Source organism: Heterodontus francisci, chromosome 18 (assembly GCF_036365525.1).
Source record: "Heterodontus francisci isolate sHetFra1 chromosome 18, sHetFra1.hap1, whole genome shotgun sequence".
NCBI classification, from domain to species: domain Eukaryota; kingdom Metazoa; phylum Chordata; class Chondrichthyes; order Heterodontiformes; family Heterodontidae; genus Heterodontus; species Heterodontus francisci.
The window spans coordinates 75,960,538-75,982,486 of NC_090388.1; the positions used below are offsets into that span (position 1 = coordinate 75,960,538).

The following is a 21,949-nucleotide window of genomic DNA, read 5'->3' on the forward strand; positions in this document are numbered from 1 at the left end:
ATAAAAGCAAAATACTGTGGATGCTGGAAATCTGAAATAAAAACAAGAAATGCTGGAATCACTCAGCAGGTCTGGCAGCATCTGTGGAAAGAGAAGCAGAGTTAACGTTTCGGGTCAGTGACCCTTCTTCGGAACTGACAAATATTAGAAAAGTCACAGATTATAAGCAAGTGAGGTGGGGGTGGGGCAAGAGATAACAAAGGAGAAGGTGTAGATTGGACCAGGCCAATAGCTGACCAAAAGGTCACGGAGCAAAGGCAAACAATATGTTAATGGTGTGTTGAAAGACAAAGCATTAGTACAGATTAGGTATAAATACACTGAATATTGAACAGCAGCAAGTGCAAACCTGAAAAAAACAGTGGGTAAGCAAACTGAACAAACTAAGATGAAATGAAATAAATGCAAAAAAAAATTGTAAAAAATGTAAAAAAGAATGTAAAAACAAGGAAGAAAAAATAACTAAAAATGAAAGTAAAATGGGGGGCTGTCATGCTCTGAAATTACTGAACTCAATGTTCAGTCCGGCAGGCTGTAGTGTGCCTAATCGGTAGATGAGATGCTGTTCCTCGAGCTTGCGTTGATGTTCACTGGAACACTGCAGCAATCCCAGGACAGAGATGTGAGCATGAGAGCAGGGGGGAGTGTTGAAATGGCAAGCAACCGGAAGCTCAGGGTCCTGCTTGCGGACTGAGCGGAGATGTTCAATCGCAGGAGGTGTAATACCTGCCCATTTACCTCCTCTCTCCTCACTATCCCAGGCCCCAAACACTCCTTTCAGGTGAAGCAGCGATTTACTTGTACTTCTTTCAATGTAGTATACTGTATTCGCTGCTCACAGTGTGGTCTCCTCTACATTGGGGAGACCAAGCGCAGACTGGGTGACCGCTTTGCGGAACATCTCCACTCAGTCCGCAAGCAGGACCCTGAGCTTCCGGTTGCTTGCCATTTCAACACTCCCCCCTACTCTCATGCTCACATCTCTGTCCTGGGATTGCTGCAGTGTTCCAGTGAACATCAACGCAAGCTCGAGGAACAGCATCTCATCTACCGATTAGGCACACTACAGCCTGCTGGACTGAACATTGAGTTCAATAATTTCAGAGCATGACAGCCCCCCATTTTACTTTCATTTTTAGTTATTTTTTCTTCCTTGTTTTTTACATTTTTTTTTACATTTTTTACAATTTTTTTTTGCATTTATTTCATTTCATCTTAGTTTGTTCAGTCTGCTTACCCACTGTTTTTTTCAGGTTTGCACTTGCTGCTGTTCAATATTCAGTGTATTTACACCTAATCTGTACTAATGCTTTGTCTTTCAACACACCATTAACATATTGTTTGCCTTTGTTCCGTGACCTTTTGGTCAGCTATGTGGCCTGGTCCAATCTACACCTTCTCCTTTGTTATCTCTTGCCCCACCCCCACCTCACTTGCTTATAATCTGTGACTTTTCTAATATTTGTCAGTTCCGAAGAAGGGTCACTGACCCGAAACGTTAACTCTGCTTCTCTTTCCACAGATGCTGCCAGACCTGCTGAGTGATTCCAGCATTTCTTGTTTTTACTTCATATTATTATATTGTGACCAATACCCAAAGCACATCATTGGACAGTCAATTGCCACCCTATTCACTATAAAGAGTTGCATTTCTATAGCACCTTTCATGACCCCAGGGCACCCCAAGCACATTAAAGCCAATTATGTACTTTTGAAGTTTAAATATTGTTGTGATGTAGAAAAACAGCAGCTAATTTGCACACAGCAAGCTCCCACAAACATCAACGATATCTCATTGGAACAATACAAGATTCTGAAGGGGCTTGACAGGGTAAACACGGAGAGGTTGTTTTCCCTGGCTGGGGAATCTAAAACACAGGGACACAGCCTCAGGATAAGATCGTTTAGGACTGAGATGAGAAATTTCTACACTAAGGGTTGTGAATCTTTGGAATTCTCTGCCCCAGAGACTTTTGGATGCCCCATGGTTGAGTATATTCAAGGTTGGGATAGACAGATTTTTAGTCTCTCAGGGAAGAGGGATAAGGGGAGCAGGTGGGAAAGTGAAGTTGAGGCAGAGGATTGGCTACGATTGTATTGAATGGTGGAGCAGGCTCGAGGGGCCACATGGACTACTCCTGTTCCTATTTCGTCTGTTATTAATGATCGAATCTGTTTTTGGTGATGTTGATTGAGAGATAAATGTTGGTCAGGACACCGAGGAAAACTCCCCTGCACTTCAAATAGTGCCATGGTATCTTTATCAACCACCTAAGAGGGCAGACGGAGCTTCGTTTTAATGTCTCATCTATAAGATAGCACCTCCAACAGTGCAGTTCTCCTTCAGTACTGCACTGGGAGCGACAGCCTGGATGGTGCGCTCGACTCTTTGGTGTGTGACTTGAATCCAAGACCTTCTGACTCAGAGACGAGAGCGCAACCAACTGAGCCACCAGCAGCAGAAATCTGGTTTCATATCTGTGGACCCAGTTGGTATGCAGGAGACCAGTGGCACAGTTCACTTGTAAAAACGAGAGATTGACACAAGGTGGTGGGGTGTTTTTTTTTTGGGATGCTTTCCGTAATGCGTGGCACTACAGAAAATAACTGCTGAGGTGGATATAGCCTCATGCGATATCGCCTGGTTTACAGTAGTAGGCTCAACAGTTACCAGGCAGCTGGAGGTTAACTGCAGTGAGTCTTGCCAAACTGACCTTGGCAGTCACTGGGAACACAGATGAGCTGGAGAAACTGAACGAGAGATACTGATGCACACTGAAGGGGGAACAAAAGAAATTCCTTTGTTTGATAATAAAAGTAAACAATTCCAAGCATTTGGAGTACTGGGAAGAAGCATGTGCTCCATCTACCTTCCAATATACAGAAAACCAATGGAAAGTTCATGGGATTGGGACTTTACCGAATGGCCTGGTAATTAAAGGCATTACCCAGAATAATGTTCACACTTCAAGTTTGGCTTAGTGTGAATTGGTTTCCCTTTCATACGGACACTAACCTCTCTTCAGCATTATTTAGATGTTAAGGCCTAAATTGGCTTGTGAAGTGGAGTGAAATTCACTCTTCCAGGGGAGCCTTACTCCACTTCACTTGGTCATCTGGTCAGGCCCTGAATCTGGATTCAGTTCAGTCTATAATGACAGTGTTAGTGCAGGAGAAAAAACCTCTTCAGAATTCCCTCACTAAAACTCCAAAAAACTATCCCCAATCCTCCAGTCTCTGATCATTCATTTACTTGCCCCCTCTTAAGCACTCCTTCATTGGCTTGGGAAGCCACTTGGGATGTTTCCTTGCATTAAAACGAGCCACCCAATCATAGAAAGTTTACGGCATAGAAAGAGGCCACTTGGCCCATCGTGTCTATGCCAGCAAGTCTTTATCGTAGTGCAAGTGTAGCCTAGGCCAGTCCAGAATGTCTTGGATTCAAACGTCTTCTCTGCTGATCTTAGTTGTCAGTGTTGGCTCAATGTAGCCTTCTGGTCTCCGAGTCAGATGGTTACAGGTTCAAACCTTACTCCAGAGATTTGAGCACATAATCCAGTCTGACACTCCAATGCATTACTGAGGGAGGTGTCGTCTTTTAGATGGATGTTAAACCGAGGCCCTCTCTGCTCACTGCTAAATGGATGTAAAAGGTTCCCGCGACACTATTTGCAGAGTTTTCTCGTGTCCTGGCGAATATTTGCCGCTCAACCAACATCATTAAAACAGATTTGATATAAAAGCAAAATACTGTGGATGCTGAAAATCTGAAATAAAAACAAAGTGCTGGCAATACTCAGCAGTCTGGCAGCGTCTGTGGAGAGAGAAACAGTGTTAACATCGAGGATTCAGGGTTCTGATGAAAGGTCATCAACCTGAAACGTTAACTCTGTTTCTCTCTCCACAGATGTTGCCAGATCTGCTGAGTATTTCCAGCACTTTCTGTTTTTATTTCATTATAACAGATCATCTGGTCATTATCATGTTGCTGTTTGTAGGAGTTTGTTGCGTGCAAATTAGCTGCTGCGTTTCCTACATTTCAACAGTGCCTATACTTCAAAAGTATTTAACTGTCTGTAAAGCACTCAGATTGTGAAAAGTGCTATATAAATGCAAGTCTTCCATTTTCTCTTGTAACAAAACTCAGAAAATGATCATGTGGGATTAGAAACCTGACATTGCACTTTAGAATATTCAAGCTGTAGAACTGCAACATACAATAAAAGACTAGTGGAACAGAGAGTAACTGTGATCAAAAGCAAAATGTGATCTCACTGAATTTGTGCCCTGAGCCCACAGTGGAAGAAACATGTTTGGGTTTGAAAGGGGATTTCCTGTTCATATTAGATGATCTGATCACACCCAATTATTGACTGCAGTAAACATGAAATCAGACAATCAGAGCTTTAAAGACCGAACTTGATAGATTTTTTTGTTACATAAGGATATCAAGGGATATGAAGCAAAGGTGAGTAAATGGAACTGAGATGCAGATCTAATTGAATGGAGCAGGCTCAAGGGGCCTACTCCTGTTTCCAGAACCTCTATATATTGGCTTGGCAGACTTAGTTACCATATTGGGACCAATAGTTGACCCAATCAATATTTTACCCTAAATGCTTTGCTGCTATGCATTTCTTAAATGGTCCGCTCAATTTATTGATTTATTTAGAGTGTCCGTCATTCAACCTTCAATGCAAAACTTTAAAATAGATGGTACTAGGAAGCAAGGTTTAAATGAAACCCCTCCCTGCTGAGGTTCCTGCTTATTGCTGGGATACGACACAACACTATCAACCAAAGCAGCAAAGTCATGGTAGTACCCCCAGCTCCAAGCCAACACAATACCCTAACTTGGGCAATAATTCTTGGTGATTGCTGGGCATGGTCTGAATTTATTGCCCAGCCCTAGTTGCCCTGAGAAGGTAGTGGTGGGCTTTCTTCTTGAACGTTGTTTGATACAAACGTGTAGCTTGCTAGGCCACTTCACTTAAGAGTCAACGATGTTGGTGTGGGACTGGAGTCACATACAAGGTAACAGTGGCAGGTTTCCTTCTCTAATGGACATCAGTGAACCAGTTGGACTTTTTACAACAATCTTCATGGCCACTTTTTTTATTTTTTTTATTTCCCAACTAACAGCATGGTAGGGGCACCTTCACCACATGGATTGCAGCGGTTCAAGAAGGTGGCTCACCACCACCTTCTCAGGACAACTAAAAGTGGGCAGTAACTGTTGGCCTAACCAGCAATGGCCACGTCCAGAGAACAGTAAATGAGGCGATTATAATATTTAGTTAACTCAAAGTGCTATGTCTTAACACAACCCCTGGTTTGGAAGGGTGAAGCCTATAATCTTACGCTTCACCATTCAAGTGAATATAGTACAGTAATGAAATTCCACTGAACAAAAAGGCCCACAGGCCAGCCTCAGGTATAATTCACACCCTCACACTTGCCAAAACTCTTACTAGTGACACAGTTAAATCAATTCGCCAACAGCTGACACTAGAGCCTGATGAAAGGTCATTGCCATGAAACGTTAACTCTGTTTCTCTCTCTGCCGGGGGAGGTGGTGGAAGCAGGTACAATAGCGACGTGTAAGAGGCATCTTGACAAATACATGAATAGGATGGGAATAGAGGGATACGGTCCCCGGAAGTGCAGAAGGTTTTAGTTTAGGAAGGCATCAAGATCGGCGCAGGCTTGGAGGGCCGAATGGCCTGTTCCTGTGCTGTTCTTTGTACAGATGCTGCCAGACCTGCTGAGCATTTCCAGCATTTTCTATTTTTATACCAAAATCTGTACTTTTGCAACAAATTCCCCTGAAACCACATAACAGATTTGAACAATGTACTGCATGTACTGACAGGGATACAGTAAATAGAAAACTTCCTTACAACACAATCATGTGCAGACACACACATACAAGTACACAGACACAGATACACACACAAACACACGTGCATATCTAGATCAACCCAAAGCACTTTAAAGCCAATGAAGAATTTTTGAAGTGTGGTCATTGCTGTAATGCAGGAAACACAGTAGTCAATTTGTGCACAGCATGCTCCCACAAACATTACTGAAACAAATCTATTTTAATGATGGAGACTGAGGAATAAATATTGGCCACACCACCAGGAGAACTCCCCGGCTCTTCAAAATAGCGCCGCAGGATCTTTTACATTCACCCGAGAGGCAGGGCTTCAGTTTATCAATTCATCGGAATGACGGCACCTCCAACAATGCAGCACTCCCAAAGTACTACACCAAGGTGTCAGCCTGGATCATTCAATCCACCAAGCCTGCAGAATCCAACACAGTAGAACACTAACATGCACGGGTGCCATGTCAGCCTTGCTGTGTGGGGGTTTGTGCAGAAACCCCTGAAAACCTATATCATGCCAGTCTGTGTTGAAAAGCCTGAAGGTCCTGTGAAATAGAGTACAAGCTGCTGATACCGTAAGCAATACCAGGATGCCGTTTTTAAGCAAATTACAATTGTGAATCAGCAGAAATGTGTCACTTTTGTTGCAGAATATCTAACATAAATATTTGATCGGTACTTAACTGCTGGTTAACTGTGGCCATGTGTGTGTGTTTTTTTAAAAATAGGAACAGGAGTAGGCCAATCAGCCCCACGAGCCTGCACTGCCATTCAATTAGATCATGGCTGCTCAGCACCTCAACTCCATCTTTCCCTCAACTCCATCTTTCCCTTTTGTTCCATAACCCTTGATACACATACCCAACAAAAACCTGATCGATCTCAGACTTGAATATATTAATCGACTGCACATCCGCAGGAGAATTCTAAACATTCATAGCCTCTGACTGAAGAAATCTCTCCACGTCTCAGTTCGAAATAGTTGATCCCTTATCCTGAGACTATGCCCCCTAGTTCTAGACTCTGCAGCCAGGGGCAACACCCTTTCAGCATCTACCCTGCCAAGCATCAAGAGTTTCATACTTTTCAATGAAATCGTCTCTTCCAGAACTTATTCCATTAGTAAATTATGAGACTGGTGTATCGGTAATATGGAGAAGGATGGGCAATTTATTTAAATACCGGCACTGCTAAATTAATCAGTTATTTGTATTTTAATCAAAATGGGAAATGTCATCCCTTTCCTTCACTAAACTATACTGGAAGCTACAGTATTCTGAAAACTGTAAATGCTGAGTGTTTTATTAACTTGATTAGTGATACTTAACCACTGTCTACTGCAGTGGCCACAGAAACAGTACCTCCTCACAGCTGATATAATAGGTTTTCCCTGCTCCACTTTTCCACTACTTTTCATGTCTATCCCTCTGGAAATAAACCCTAGTACTTGGCTTGCTTTTTTACGGCTTTATTAAACCGCATCATTATTTCTAGCGATTTGTGTATTTGTACTCCCAGATTCCTTTGCTCCTCTACCTCATTTAGATTCTTATTTTACAAGTATATTGTGGCCCAATGTTCCCTCTAAGGTACAGAGGTGTGTGGCCATGCAACAATTGGAACGTGCCTAACTAGGAGCAGAGGCCAGGCACAAGCAACGTTCTTTTAAGATGCATGTGGCTGCGTGTAAATCTTAAAGGGTCCATGCAATGCAACAAGCCGGCCGAACGCAGCAAACAGAAGTTAGAGGGAACATTGTTGTGATCTCCATATTTTTCGTACAAAAATGTAATACCTCACACTTATCTGTGTTGAAATTCATTTGCCAACTACATGCCCATTCTACAAGTTTATTAATGTCCTCCTGTAATTTGTTGCAGTGCTCCTGGGCATTGATTATCCCAATTTGGTGTCAACCGCAAGTTTAGAAATTGTCTTTTTGATTCCCAAGTTTAAATCATTAATACAAGTTGTGAACAGTGGTCCCAGCACTGATCCTTGTGGGTCACCAATTGTCACCTTCTGCCATTCTGAATAGCTACCCTTTACCCCTCCTCTCTGCTTTCTGTCTTACACTCAGCTAGCTGTCCATTCTGCTACTTACCCCCTGACTGCATGCTTTGACCTTATTCATTAGTCTATTGTGTGGCACGTATTAAGGTTTTTTGGAAATTTAGGTAAATTACATCTACTGCATTACCCTTGTCTACTCTCGGTTACCTCTTCAAATAATTCAACGAGGTTGATCAAGCAAGTTTTTCCCTTTTGAAATCCATGCAGACTATTCATTTCATTATATTGTTTTTGGTTTCTAGATGTCTTCTCTTTTAGTCAGGATTCCATTATCTTTCCTGCCACTAATATTAAGCTGATTGGTCTACAGTTCCCTGGACAACTTCTACCTTCCTTTTTAAATATACGTATAACGTTAGCTCTCCATCAGTCCACGGCACCTTTTCTTTTAATTAATTATTAAATAGTGCTGATGCTATCTCTTCCCTACATTCTTTTAAAATGTGCAGATTCAATCCATCTGGCCAATGGGTTTTATCTTCTTTGAGTTTGATTAAACATAGAAAATAAGAATAGGAGGCCATTCAGCCCTTCGAGCCTGCTCCGCCATTCATTATGATCATGGCTGATCATCCAACTCAGTAACCTGTTCCCGCTTTCATAGAAATTAGTTTATGTAGTAGCCCTCTTTTTGTTTTAAATGCAGTTATATTATTTCTAGTTTCTTTTTCCAATGTCATGTCTGCCTGATCCAGCTCCCTGGTAAATACCAAAGCAAAATACTTCATATTTCTTCCATTTTGTATTGCTGCCTGTGAATTTATCTTTTCCATCCCCAAGTAGTCCAACCCTCATCTTGACATTCCTTTATTTGTTTATGTGCCTGTAAAATATATTACTGTTCTGTTTTATGCTTCTTGATAATTTAATTTCGTAGTTCCTCTTTGTCTTCCTAATTTTTTTTTAACTCTCTCCTCGGTTCGTATTCTCCCTTGTCATGCTTTCCCCTGCTGTCCACATACTTAGTGAAAGTCACTTTCCTTACCCTCAATTTTTCTCATGTCTTTATTCATCCAAGGTGTCTCATTAGCGAGTATTTTTGTTTTTTAGTGGAATATATTTTCGTGGACTCTGCTGAACACCATTTCAAATATTTCCCACTGCTGTTCTACATCGTTGTTTGCTAATACCGTTGCCCATTTTATTTTTTCCCCCAAGTTCTATTCTCAGGCCCTCTAAATCAACTTTTCTCCAATCTGTTACCTTGGTCCTTGACAAGCTTATGTCCTTCTCAATTATTGACTTAAACTGTATAATATTATGGTCACTAGTGCTTAAATATTTCCTACTTTTACTTCTATTATCTGCTCTGGTTCATTCTACATTACTAAATCCAATTGAGAGTCCTCCCTTGTTGGGCTTCCTACACACTAGTTGGAAAGGAGTCCTGTACACATTATAGGAACTTATCCCTTATCCCCTTTATCTACCTCTTCTGACCAATTAATTTCAGGGTTGCTGACATTCCCCATTATTATTCTATGTTTGTTGCTTATTTCCTTAATTTGTTTGCATTTTTCATCCTCCACCTCCTTTCCACTACTAGTCTGTAGACTACCTCTATTAGTGGGATTAATCCTTTGTTATCTTTCATCTCTATCCACATGGATTCTGTTTAAAAATAAGGGGTCGCCCATTTAAAACAGAGATGAGGAGAATTTTTTTTCTCAGAGGGTCATGAGTTATAGAGAGATACAGCACTGAAACAGGCCCTTCGGCCCACCGAGTCTGTGCTGACCCATTTATACTAATCCTACATTATTCCAATATTCCCTACCACATCCCTACCTCCCCTCAATTCTCCTACCACCTACCTACACTGGGGGCAATTTACAATGGCCAATTTACCTATCAAAATGCAAGTCTTTGGCTGTGGGAGGAAACCAGAGCACCCGACAGAAATCCACGCAGTCACAGGGAGAACTTGCAAACTCCGCACAGGCAGTACCCAGAATCGAACCCGGGTCACTGGAGCGGTGAGGCTGCGGTGCTAGCCACTGCACCGCCCCAAAGTCTTTGGAACTCATTTCCTCAAAAGGGAGTGGAAGCAGAGTCTTTGAATATTTGTAAGGCAGAGGTAGATAGATTCTTGATAAGCAAGAGGTTGAAAGGTTATTGGGGGTAGGTGGGAATGTGGAGTTGGGGTTACAATCAGATCAGCCATGATCTTATTGAATGGTGGAGCAGGCTTGAGGGGCCGAGTGGCCTACTCCTGCTCCTAATTCGTATGTTCGTATTTCTGTCTTACTGGTGGCTACATCACTTTTTTCTACAGCCATTCCATTATCTCTAATAAGTACAGTTACTCCACCTCTCTCTTTTCCCACTCTTGTCTTTGCCACATATGTTTAACTCTGCAATGTTTAATTCCCAGGCTTGATTTTTCTGTAGTGACTATCTCATTTACTGTTTGTGGGGACTTTCTGTGCGCAAATTGGCTGCCGCATTTCATACAATACAACAGTGACTACAAATCAAAAGTACTTTGGATGTAAAGCACTTTGGGATGTCCTGAGGTTGTGAAAGGCACAATAGAAATGCAATCTTTCTTTCTTCTATAATCTAAATCATGTTTTTAGATTCTGTCCATTCTTATGAACTGATAGTACCAACTGTGTTAAAGAAGTAACAGTCTCCAAAATATAACCCTCAGCCCACACATGGTCCTAAGTTCAAACAATGCCTGGAACCTCAATTCTACTTATTGTCATATACTTACTTGCTGGTTTTTCCTGTTTGAATACCGTGGACCTGAAGGTGTATTAAGAGCTGTTTTTAGTGCTGTTGTCTCACTGATGGATGCATCTTAAATCAGAGCACCAAGATCTGTTAATATCAGTCACCTGAGATAGATGGAAATTAATTGGAATATGGATTTAAGCTTTACATGTTCTTTATCTACCCCAAGTATCTGGTCTGTCAGAGCGTGTGGCCTGGGGCCAGTTTAATAACAGCAGAACAAGTTCTGAATAACCAATCTTCACTCCAAAAGCTTCAAAAGAGTACAAGGTCAAGCTACCCCATTCCTCTGAAGGTAGGCTCTTGCTGGGCTATGGATCTACATGTAAGCAGTTCTGGTCTCCACACTAATGAAAAGGATATGGAAGGACTGAAGAAACTGCAGGAAATATTGAGCAGGCTGGGGACCTATTTCTCTGGAAAAGAGATTAAGGGCAGACCCGATAGACTTCTTTAAAATTACGAATGGGGCTTGATAGGGCGGCATGAAGAAATTGTTTCCACTTGGCGGTGAGTTCAGATCAAGCTGCATAAATAGACAGGAGTTGCTAATGGATCAAATGAAGAATTGAGGAGAAATATCTTCACAAAGAGAGGCAAGAATGTAGAAATTACTTACACATGGAGTGGTTGAAGCAGATAGCATTGATGTATTTAAGCTTGATACACACGAGGGAGATGGGACAGAGCGACATGGGGGCATGGTGGGAAGAGGTAGTGTGGGAGAAGCTTTGTATGGCATATAAATACCAGCATTGACCAGTGGGGCCAAATGGCCTGTTTCTATGCTGTAGATTCTATTTAATTATGTGTGCTGACAGCCTCACCCAAATAACCCCTCTTCACCTGCGAATCCAGACAATGAATGCCAATTCAGTAACAAGTCAATGTTACTCATCTTAGTAGTGATAGAAACATGGAAATTGTGAGACAGAAGACGATCAAGGTCCATCTGGTTTGCCCTTTACCATCCTGGTAGTTGCATGATACAACGATAATGGAGTTATAGATTAATCATCGTAATTAATCTCTATCAATTAGTCTACAACAGAGCCAGACATGGCACGAGGAAAACCCCAGTGGTGGAGCACTTTGGGAACCAAAGCCACCTGGTACCAATGCACCACAGGAAACAGTAATCAGAATTAATAGAGATCAAAGCTGTGTATGATCTCAATTCTCCCCAATGCTATCTGTGCCTCAAGTGGCATGATCTCACCAGACGCAACGGGTTTGAAAGAACAAAATCCATACCCGCATTGCTGAATGTGTTGTGCACTTTTGAGTGGGAATAGTATGGAAATTTTAAATGCCCACATCATTACACTTCACTGAAATCTTAGTGATTACATTGTCAACAACAACACACCTTTATACAGCACCATTAACATAATAATTAAATGTTTCAAGGTGGTTCACAGGAGTGTAATCAGCCAAAAAGTTTAGGGCAGGTGACAAACAGCTTGGTCAAAGGCTTTAAACGTCTCTAAAAAGGAGGTGGAGAGGCTTGGTGAGGGAATTCGAGTTTAGGACCGAGGCAGTTTGGCCAGCAATGAAGCGTGAAAGAAGTGGGAGATGCACAAGAGACCAGAACTGGAGCAGCAGAGATCTCAGAGAGTTGTCAGGCTGGAGGAGGTTAAAGAGATAGGGATGGGCTGAGGCCACGAGGGAACTGAACACAAGGATGATATTTTTTTTCTGTAAATCGAGGCATTGGTAGACTGAGAGCTAATGCAGGCCAGCAATCATACAGCACAGGAGCCATTCAGGCCATGTCAGCTCTTTGAACGATCCATCCAATAATAAGTTCTTTCCCCACAGCCTGGCAAAATTTTCCTTTTCAAATTTTTATGCAATTCAGCTTTTGAAAGTTGTGATTGAATCGGTTTCCGCCACCCGTTCAGGCAGTGCATTGCGGATCATCATAACTCGCCTGATAAAAACATTTCTTCTCTGGTTCTTTTGTGGCCTCTGGTTACCGACCCTCCAGCATGTGGAAAGTTTCTCATTTACCATTTCAATTCTATTTCATAATTTTGAACAGTTCCTTACAGGGACCTTCTCAGTTTCTTGGGTTACTCTGAAGATGAAGGATACGCTAGGATGTCAGGCATTCAGATACCAAAACAAAAAGGGTTGCTTTAAAAAAAAACAAATTAATGGACGAGGCAGAGGGGTTGGGTTAATGCGACGGCCTTTCGCCTGTTTATTCAGCAAAAAAAAAACATAACGTAGTCGAATCATTTAACACCCATAAATACAGAACTCAAACTCTACTCCTACGCTTTAAAAAAAAAACACAGGAGTAGCTTTTCATCTCAACCCAACCTGGCTTGCAAATATTCCCCATCCCTCCCTGTGGATCCTGTCTATTTCGGCTGCGTATTTCAGCCGCGGAAAGGAAATTGACTTCCCTGGCCGAAACTGGACACATTTTGCATGGCTGCCCAGTGCAGACAGTCTGCTCAGCCATACAACAAATGTTACTTAGCATCACTCGCATTTCCTAAATGTGTGCGTGTATTTTTTAAATCCTAATTTAACCCCCCCCCTTTGCAATATTGAAATCGATGGCTCAGACGTGTCTGGGGGGTGGGTCGCACGCTGCTTGTTGTTGTTTGGTGTATGTGTTTTTAATTGCACAGACAAGTCTTTCTTTTTGTCCTCCTCCTGCTCTCCTCTACCCGTTGCAATCTCTAAAACATGGCTCACCCGAAACCCAACACTTTTTTTTATTAAAAAAAAGTCATTTATCCCTAATACAACTCGGGAGCAACACCGTTTCACCGGAAATCATGAAACACAAACACCGGATCAACGAAATGAAAGGTAAATCGCCTCTGCTCCGATTCCTACACTTAACGTGTGTGTACACACACACACACATATGTTTAAAATGAATTAGCAATAACGTGTACGAAGAATTTAACATTGAAAAATGTCACATAAAATTAAAGCACGTTGCTAAATATTTGCAAATGGGGAATGATTACATTTAAAAAAACCAAATCCAACACGCGTCGATGCGAAAATAAACTGAAAGGCGAATTTCTGGATCGAGAGACAGAGCGAGTCGCTCCATGTGTGATGGGCTGAGTGAGGATCCACGCTGCTCTTTGTTTTCAGTCTCAGGCGTGCTGCTGCCTACGTGCAACATCACCTCCCCACACTGGGAGACATCTCCCGAACAAAAACAGAAAACTGCACCGAGTCGCTTTCCTCCTGCCTATTAACCCCACTTTAATTTCACATCGCCACTTGACCGTCGCAATCTCTCCCTCTCACCCCGCAAATGAAACAAGTCCAGTAATAAAAGAAACGGCCTGTGGAGTTGCTTGGATGAAGTTCACATGACGCCATCATCATAAAAAAAATATGAATCGAGAGGCTTCCAAGACAAACAAAAAAAAAGCGTTCAAAGTTCTTAAAACATAAAATTTGCAACAAAAAAAATCAAATAAAAATCTGCAATGAATTCAAAACCTGATGAGAATTATTTAATGAACCAGGAACAAGCAACTCGTGTCGCAGAGGCGATCACCCACAGTGGTGTGGATCTGTGCACGCTGCAGACTGGGGGAAGGTTGAAAAGAATTGGGGGGGGGATCCCTCATGCAAGTTAGCAGATAAAACCAGTTGAAATCAGCAAACTTTTTGGGGAGCTACAAAAGAATGGATCGTTGTGTCAGATTGTTTAGAATCAGGAGGTCGCATTGTAACAACAGAAAAATCCGGGAAAGGTTCTAAATTCGAACGCGGTGCGCGCCCACGTTCTAATCTCTGCTCATTGTTGCAAGCAAGATGTTCAACAAGATCAAAAAAAGTTTAGAACTATATATATATAGAGGCACATTGTTAGTCGAATATAGAAAGACCACACCGACATTATCAATCATATTTTCCTGCAAATATGTTACATTAAAATGCACTCACCAGCACAGTGTGAACTTCACTTTCTTTTTACAACCTCGTTGTTGATGTAGGTAAAGCTACTGCTTTGCTTTTTTTGGTAAGGGGGTGTTAGTTACGTTCCACGCACGCGTAATTGGACGCCTTTTGAAATCTCTTGAATCAAACTCATTTGCATCAAGACGATGATGTCAGTTTCAAAGCCAAATAAGGGAAGAGAGGAACGCGGGAAATGCGGCCGCCCCGCCTTGACGTCACAGGATGTTTGGACTGTACATGGAAAGAGGAAGAAGTGACTGCGCTTTAAACTCTGCAAGAGTCTCAGTTAATGTACGCAACTTTCAGAGGCTGGCAAACAAGTGCCAACTTGGGAGGTGGTGCTTGTCTGGAAAAACTACTGTACAGATCACCTGCAAAGTATCTATGTGTCAGGTCACCTTACATGCGGGGGTACCGGAGGGATCCCTACTTACTCTCCACCGGAGGAAATGCATTTGGTGGCTCAGGGTGGGGAGAAAGGGGGTGGGTACTGGGGCGAGAGAAGGAAGAGGGGAGACAGTGTCACATAGAGCCAGGAAACTGTCGAATGATGCAGCCCCTCCAGCGTGTTATGAGTCTGAGTTCCTTCGGCAGCCGGAGTTTCTCTTTAAGACGATGGGAGAGGAAGTTTGTTCATTTGAAACTAGTGACTTTTCGGAGACTGGGGAGAAATTTCAATTTTTTTTTCTCCCGCAAGAGATGTGCAATTTTTTTCAACCTAACTTTAAAGGAACGAAAGAAATGCTTAAAGAAAGAACTGCATTGATATTTACATACTTCAGAGCATCCCAAAATTCTGCACAGCTAATTATGCAGATCTGAAGTGCAGTCAGTTTTGTAATGTAGGAATCGCAGCAGCCAATCTGTGCACAGCAAGCTGCCACAAAGTCATGTGATACTGACCAGATAACCTGTTGTAGTGATGGTTATTGAGGGATAAATATTTGTCAGGCTGTTCTTCAAAATAGTGCCATGGGGTCTGTTATGGCTGCTTGAGAGGGTAGATATTGCCTTAATTTAACATCTCATCTGAGAGAAAGCACAACAACAACTTGTATTTATAGAGTGCCTTTAATGTAATGAAAAGTAACAAGATACTGCATAGGAGTGATACCAAAGCGGAAAGGGAGGGAATTCAAGAGCTTAGGGCCTAGGTAGATGAAGGTACAGTCACCAGTGGTGGAGCAATTAAAATCGGTGATGCTCAAGAGGGCAGAATTAGAGGAGTGCAGATATCTTGGAGGATTGTGGGGCTGAAAGAGATTACAGAGATAGGGAGGGGCGAGGCTATGGAGGGACTTGAAAACAATGATGAGAATTTTAAAATCGAGGCATTGCTTGACTAACAGGTAATGTAGGCCATCAGGCACAAGGGTGATAAGTGAACGGAATTTGGTTTGAGTTAGAACATGGGCAGCAGAGTTTTGGATGACCTTAGGTTTCCAGAGGTTAGAATGTGGGAGACCGTCTAGGAGTCAGTTAGAATAATTAAGTATAAAGGTAACAAAGGCATGGACAAAGGTTTCAGCAGCAGATGAGCTGAGGCAGGGGTGACGTGACAGAGGTGGAAATAGGTAGTCTTAGTGATGGTGCCAAATATGACTCAACAGTGTAGTTCAGCCTCAGACAATTGCCAGGGAGAGGGATGGAGTCAGTGGCTAGGGAGCGGAGTTGGTGGGGAGGGGACTGAAAACCATGGCTTCAGTTTTCCCAATATTCAATTGGAGGAAATTTCTGCTCACTCAGTACTGTATATCGGACAAGCAGTCTGGCCAAATGTCGAGACAGTGGAGAGTTCGAGAGAGGTGTTGGTGAAAATGCTGGAACATATTATTAAGGAAGTCTTAACAATGCACTTAATAAATCATAGTATGATCAGACAAAGGCAACATGGTTTTCTGAAAGGGAAATTGCGTTTGACAAATTTATTCGAGTTTTGGGGGGATGTAACTTGTAGGGTAGATAAAGGGAAACCAGTAGATGTAGTATACTTGGATTTCCAAAAGGCATTCTATAAGGTGCCATACAAAAGATTAATCTGCAAGATAAGGGCTCATGGAGTTGGGGGTAATTTATTAGCATGGATAGAGGATTGGTTAATGGACAGGAAGCAAAGAGCAGGGATAAATGGGGCATTTTCAAGTTGACAGGCTGTGACTGGTGGAGTGCCACAAGAATCAGCTGGGGCTCTCTGTTTTAATGATTTAGACGAAGAGACCAAGTAATGTATCTATGTTTGCTGATAATGCAAAGCTAGGTGAGAATGTAAGCTGTGAGGAGGGCACAAGGAGGCTGTAAAGAGATATAAACAAGTTAATTGAGTGGGCAACAAGGTGGCAGATGGAGTATAATGAGGGTTAGTATGAGGTTATTCACTTTGCTAGTAAGAATACAAAAGCAGAATATTTTTTAAAAGGCGTAAAACTTGTAAATGCTAATGTTCAGAGGGACTTGGGTGTACCCGTACAAGGAGCACAGAAATTTAGCATGCAGTTATAGCAAGAAATTAGGAAGGCAAATGATACTTTGGCCTTTATTGCAAGGTGGTTGGAGTACGAGAATAAGGAAGTCTTGCTACAATTATTCAGGGCTTTGGTGAGACCACATCTGGAATACTGTGTGCTGTAATGTATTTGTGTATTGTGCTCATGACGTAATGATGTAAATAAACATTTCCTTGAACTGCCAATGCCTGGTGTCCATTTTCTCTGCTAGTGCCACCTAAATATATTACAGAAAATGGTGACAAGGATGAGATGAAACTCCATAAATATAGACAGCAAACAGCTGCAGGGACTACAGTGAACAAGATCAGCCAGCTCCTGGTGACCTAACTGCTCAGATGGCGGAGATTTTGGCTGGATTGTGCCAGTTATGGGATGCTGGAGGGTTCTAATGTGCATCAAGTTCAAAGAGCTCATTTGGGTAAGAGAATATTTTCAACAACCAACTGGACTAGTTTTAGGTATCACTTTTACAAACAGCCACAGTAAAGTGTTTAAACAAATAAATTTGCAAACAGGACAATATGCCTGTGCCCATGGGATACATTGGAAGGCTAGGAATACTTGAGAGGGTTCTCAATACTTGAGAGCACCATTTAGTTTGTATATTGAAAGAATGGACATGTTGTTCAGAGCTAATATTATTTTGGAACTCGAGGGTGATAGCAAAGAAGTCAAGACTCAGAATAAGACAATTCTAGAGCACAAGAAAGCAATTTTGCTAATAGAAATTTGCCCGGAAGTGTATGCATGCCAACAAACCTTCTTCCTCTATCACAAAAGGTTTTATTTTTGTATTAAAATCTTGGGCTTCTGTATGTTTCAAAAAAAACTGAAAAAAAGATGTTGCTCAGTGAAAGAAAGCTGCAAAAATAATTGGAATTCCAGCAACATTTTGAAAGGAAGTTCAGAACAAAGATTTGAACTTTATGGGTGTTATGAAAGGAAGTTAAACTTGTAAAAGGACAGGAAGGTTAGCAGTTTCAAGGAAAACACAGGGGTTTGACCTTTCTTAGCGCAGCTTTTGAACCAGGGAGACACTGTATCTGGACATCTGACCATGTTCAGGAAGGTTCTTTTTTCACTTTGGACCCTTTAAAAGCCTGTGAATTGGACAAGCAGGCATTTGAAATCTTTGCTAGACCTGCCCATAGCAAGAGAGAAAAGATCCAGAAAAGTGCTACCTCCCTCTTTAACGGAGACTCGCATTTCTTGAAAAGGAATCCTGCATTTGAAAGGTAGCAGATTCATGTTGCCTCTGGTCGCTGAAGAATTTCTGCATCCAGCAGATTCCTGCTGCCTCCTGTGTTCTTAGAAAATCCTGAAATATGAAGAATTCTTTGACTGCGAGACTGCTGCTTCAAAACCCAAGCAGACCTGTTGCTACACCCTGATGGAAGGGCTATGTGACGCCTGCTGCAGTTAAATTGCCATGGACACCTACCCATCCCAGATTGTTCATCAACCTCGCCTGGAGAGACTTCGAGTGGCATCCAACTATTTGACTCTGGGACGGCTCACCGTACCGAAAACATCCTACCAGAACATGAACTTCAATTTTTTTTATTATTCCTTCTATTCCTAAGAAAGTTATAATCCAAAACCCCCTTTTTAAACCAGTTAACTGTTTCTTTTTGAATGTATGTGTGTGTGCATGAGGGTTACGGGAATAAGGGTTTTTTCATGTATAGATTTATCTCATTAGTAGTTAAGACATATTATTTCTTTTTTAATAAATAGTTAATGTTGTTGTTATTTAAAGAAACCTGGGTTGGTGTGTTTTATTCTGGGCGAAAAATACAGTGTTTAATTTTATCAATTCTTCAGCAGGTGGGAAACTTTTTTTTATATATATGCTATGACCTGTGGAGTAGTGGGACTGAATTAACAGTGCATTACTCCCGCCTTGGTCATAACACCTCTGAACAAGGCAAAGGATGTAACTTTCAAAACAATCATCACCAAGTTGGAGGAACATTTCAACCCTAGAGATTACAGAAAGCGATAAATTTGGAACCAGAAATCAGAAAAGTAGTGAGACATTTGGTGAGTACATTGTGGCACTGAAGAATTTATCACTACATTGCAACTTTGGTGGCACATTCTTAGACCATACATTACAAGACAGATTAGTGTATGGATTGGTGGACTAAAGAATCCAATCAAAATACTAAACACGCAAAATCTTACATTTGAGCTAGTGTATAAGATTGCTTGCGAATTTCATGGCTAGTACAGCTTCTGTTCACATTCAGAAAGTTTCTGTTAAGCTTAAAGTGGAGAGACTCAGTCAGAAGAGTACTGGTGATAACGGTTTAGTGTCCTGTTACCGCTGTAAGGGCAACCACATGGCACAAGCATGCCAGTACAGAAATGCCATGTGCTTTAGTTGCCAAACAAAAGGCCATATTGCAACTGCTTGCCGAGCAAAGGCTCAAGCAGGAAAGGGAACTCATTCCAGTGGGAATGGAAAACAGTGACATCACAAGGATGGAGTTCACAATCTTAAAGTGAATCCAGAGTGCCTAAACCAAGAGGATCTAGGGCAGTACAGCATTTATGCCACCAGTAATCACTCAAATGCCAGAGACTTTGAACAAAGGTGCTTGTAAATCAACAGTAGATCAACATGCAAATCGATACAGCTGCAGATTGCTCTATTATGAGTAGACATGTACTAGAGCAAATTCAGTGACATACCTATAACTGAGAGCACAGTTCAGTTGTAAACCTACTCTGGTTAGGTATTAGAAATGTGCAGACAAATGGGGCTGGATTCTATGAGCTCGCTGCTGAAATCGGCAGCGACCTCAAAAAACAGCAAACAGCCGCTGCAATCCTAAGTGCGGGGGCTCATTTAAATAGCCGGGGTGGCCCAACCCCCCCACATTCACGTGGAAGGCGGGCTGTCCATCACCGGCAATGGCGTGAGCTGCCTGTGTGCAGGTGCTGACGCCATTTTTAAAGGACAGTCAGCCCTGCCGGGATATTTAAATTTTTAAAGACATATTCCCCCAGAATTACACAAATAAAGGTCCAACGCTCCTTTTCCACGCCCCCAATAACAATTACATGAACTCCCCCCAAAACATTTACCTTTATCATCTGACCTTCCCCCCACAAACTGCACAAAGTTTAAAGTGCAACCCTTCCCACCATCCCACACACCCATGAGGTTTATTTGACCCCATCGCCCCATCCCTGTACTGATAAACTTACCTCCTTCCCCCTCCCCACCAGTGTGGCACCTCGTTTCCCCGGACAGGGATCTGACGGCACGGAAATGCCGGCTGCTGAGCCGAAGATTGCGGCAGGCCATCAAAATTAGACATAAGTATATGTAAATCTATTGATGTTTTTAATTTATACATGCTGCTTGTGGTCCCGAGGCCAAGTGGTGGGAGCTGCGGGGGGAACCATGGTGTCTCGCCGGCACCAGGAGGGTCAGGCCAGGCCCTGCTGGCATTGAGATACATAGTGGGCTTTATCTGGAGTCATCTTCAGGCCCGCACCCCCACCATGGATCCTGACATTGAGGGCTCCTTAAAATCCAGCCCATGGAATGCAATGTCCAATATGAGGGCAAATTCCTCAAGTTACCTATTGTTGTCGTGAGATATGTCCAACAAACCAACATTAATGGTCAAAGACTGGCTTGACAAGCTGAAGTTAGACTGGAAGCATGTTTTCCAAGTTGAGATAACCAAGACACTTTCTCAGCTATTGAATAGTTACAGCAACATTTTCAAGTACAGCTCTGAAGGCATAATCGGTGTGAAAGCGCACATCCAAATCAGGCCTGATGCAAAACCAGTGTATTGCAAGGCTAGGCTGGTTCCTTATGCTGTCAAAATCCATGTTGAAGTGGAGCTAAAGAAGTTAGAAAGAAATGGTGTGTTAGTGAAAACTGACCACAGTGATTGAGCAACCCAATTGTGGTAGTGCCCAAGTCAGACAAAACCTAAGACTATGCAGGGACTATAGAATCATAAAATCATCGAATGGTCACAGGCAGTGGATGATGAGCAGTATCCACTACTGACCTCTCAATATTTATATGTGTAGTTAGTGGGAGCCAAGCTATTCATGAATTTGGAATTGTCCTATGCTAATGTACATCTCAATGTGGATTGAGGGGTTATACTCCTATGCAAAGCTGCCCTACGGTGTGAAGTCTTCTCCAAACCTCTTCCAAGCTACAATGGATAGAACTTTGCGAGGAGTGCCGCATTGCTTGTGTAATCAGGATGATGTGTTGATTGTGACCACAACAGAGGAAGAGAATTTTCAAGTGTTGGATGAAATGTTAAAAAGGCTCACTGATCACAATGTGAAGTTGAAAAAGAGCAAGCATGCCTTCATGCAATCTGAGGTAGTGTACCTTGGCCTGAAAATCATTGAAAAAGGACTACAGCCAGTGGAAAGAGAAGATAACGGCTATATTCAATGCTCCAAAGCCAAAAGATGTGTCTGAGCTTAGATCTTTTCTCCTCAAATTTCTCACAATTTCTGCCTGAGCTTGCAATGATGTTAGCTCCATTTTATTAGTTGTTGAAGGAAGATGTAAAATGGGAATAGTCAAAAGCACAAATGCTTAGAATGCATGTAAGAAAAGCTTGACCAGTGATGCACTACTCATTCATTATGACACAAATCATGACCTGAAGCTGGTATGTGACTCTTCAAACTATAGTGTTGGAGCAGGGATCAGTCATGTCTAAATGATGGTCAAGAGAAGCCCATAGCATTAGCGTCATGTACACTTACCAAGAATGAATACAACTACGCGCAGATA

The 21,949-nt window shown here is 42.1% G+C and overlaps 1 protein-coding gene across 4 annotated transcripts in view; it reads right to left on the bottom strand.

The window, feature by feature from the left end:
* Positions 1-14,725, bottom strand: part of sinhcaf (SIN3-HDAC complex associated factor) — a 29,722-nt gene extending 14,997 nt beyond the window's left edge. For 2 of the 4 annotated variants that reach the window (XM_068051030.1, XM_068051029.1), the window contains exons 1-2: positions 14,636-14,718; positions 10,683-10,806 (exon numbers count right to left, since the gene is read on the bottom strand). The gene's annotated coding sequence lies outside the window, so the exon portion shown is untranslated. Of the gene's footprint in view, positions 1-10,682; positions 10,807-14,635 lie in introns of all 4 variants that reach the window. The other 2 variants (XM_068051027.1, XM_068051028.1) reach the window with 1 other exon arrangement.
* Positions 14,726-21,949: the final 7,224 nt, after the last annotated feature.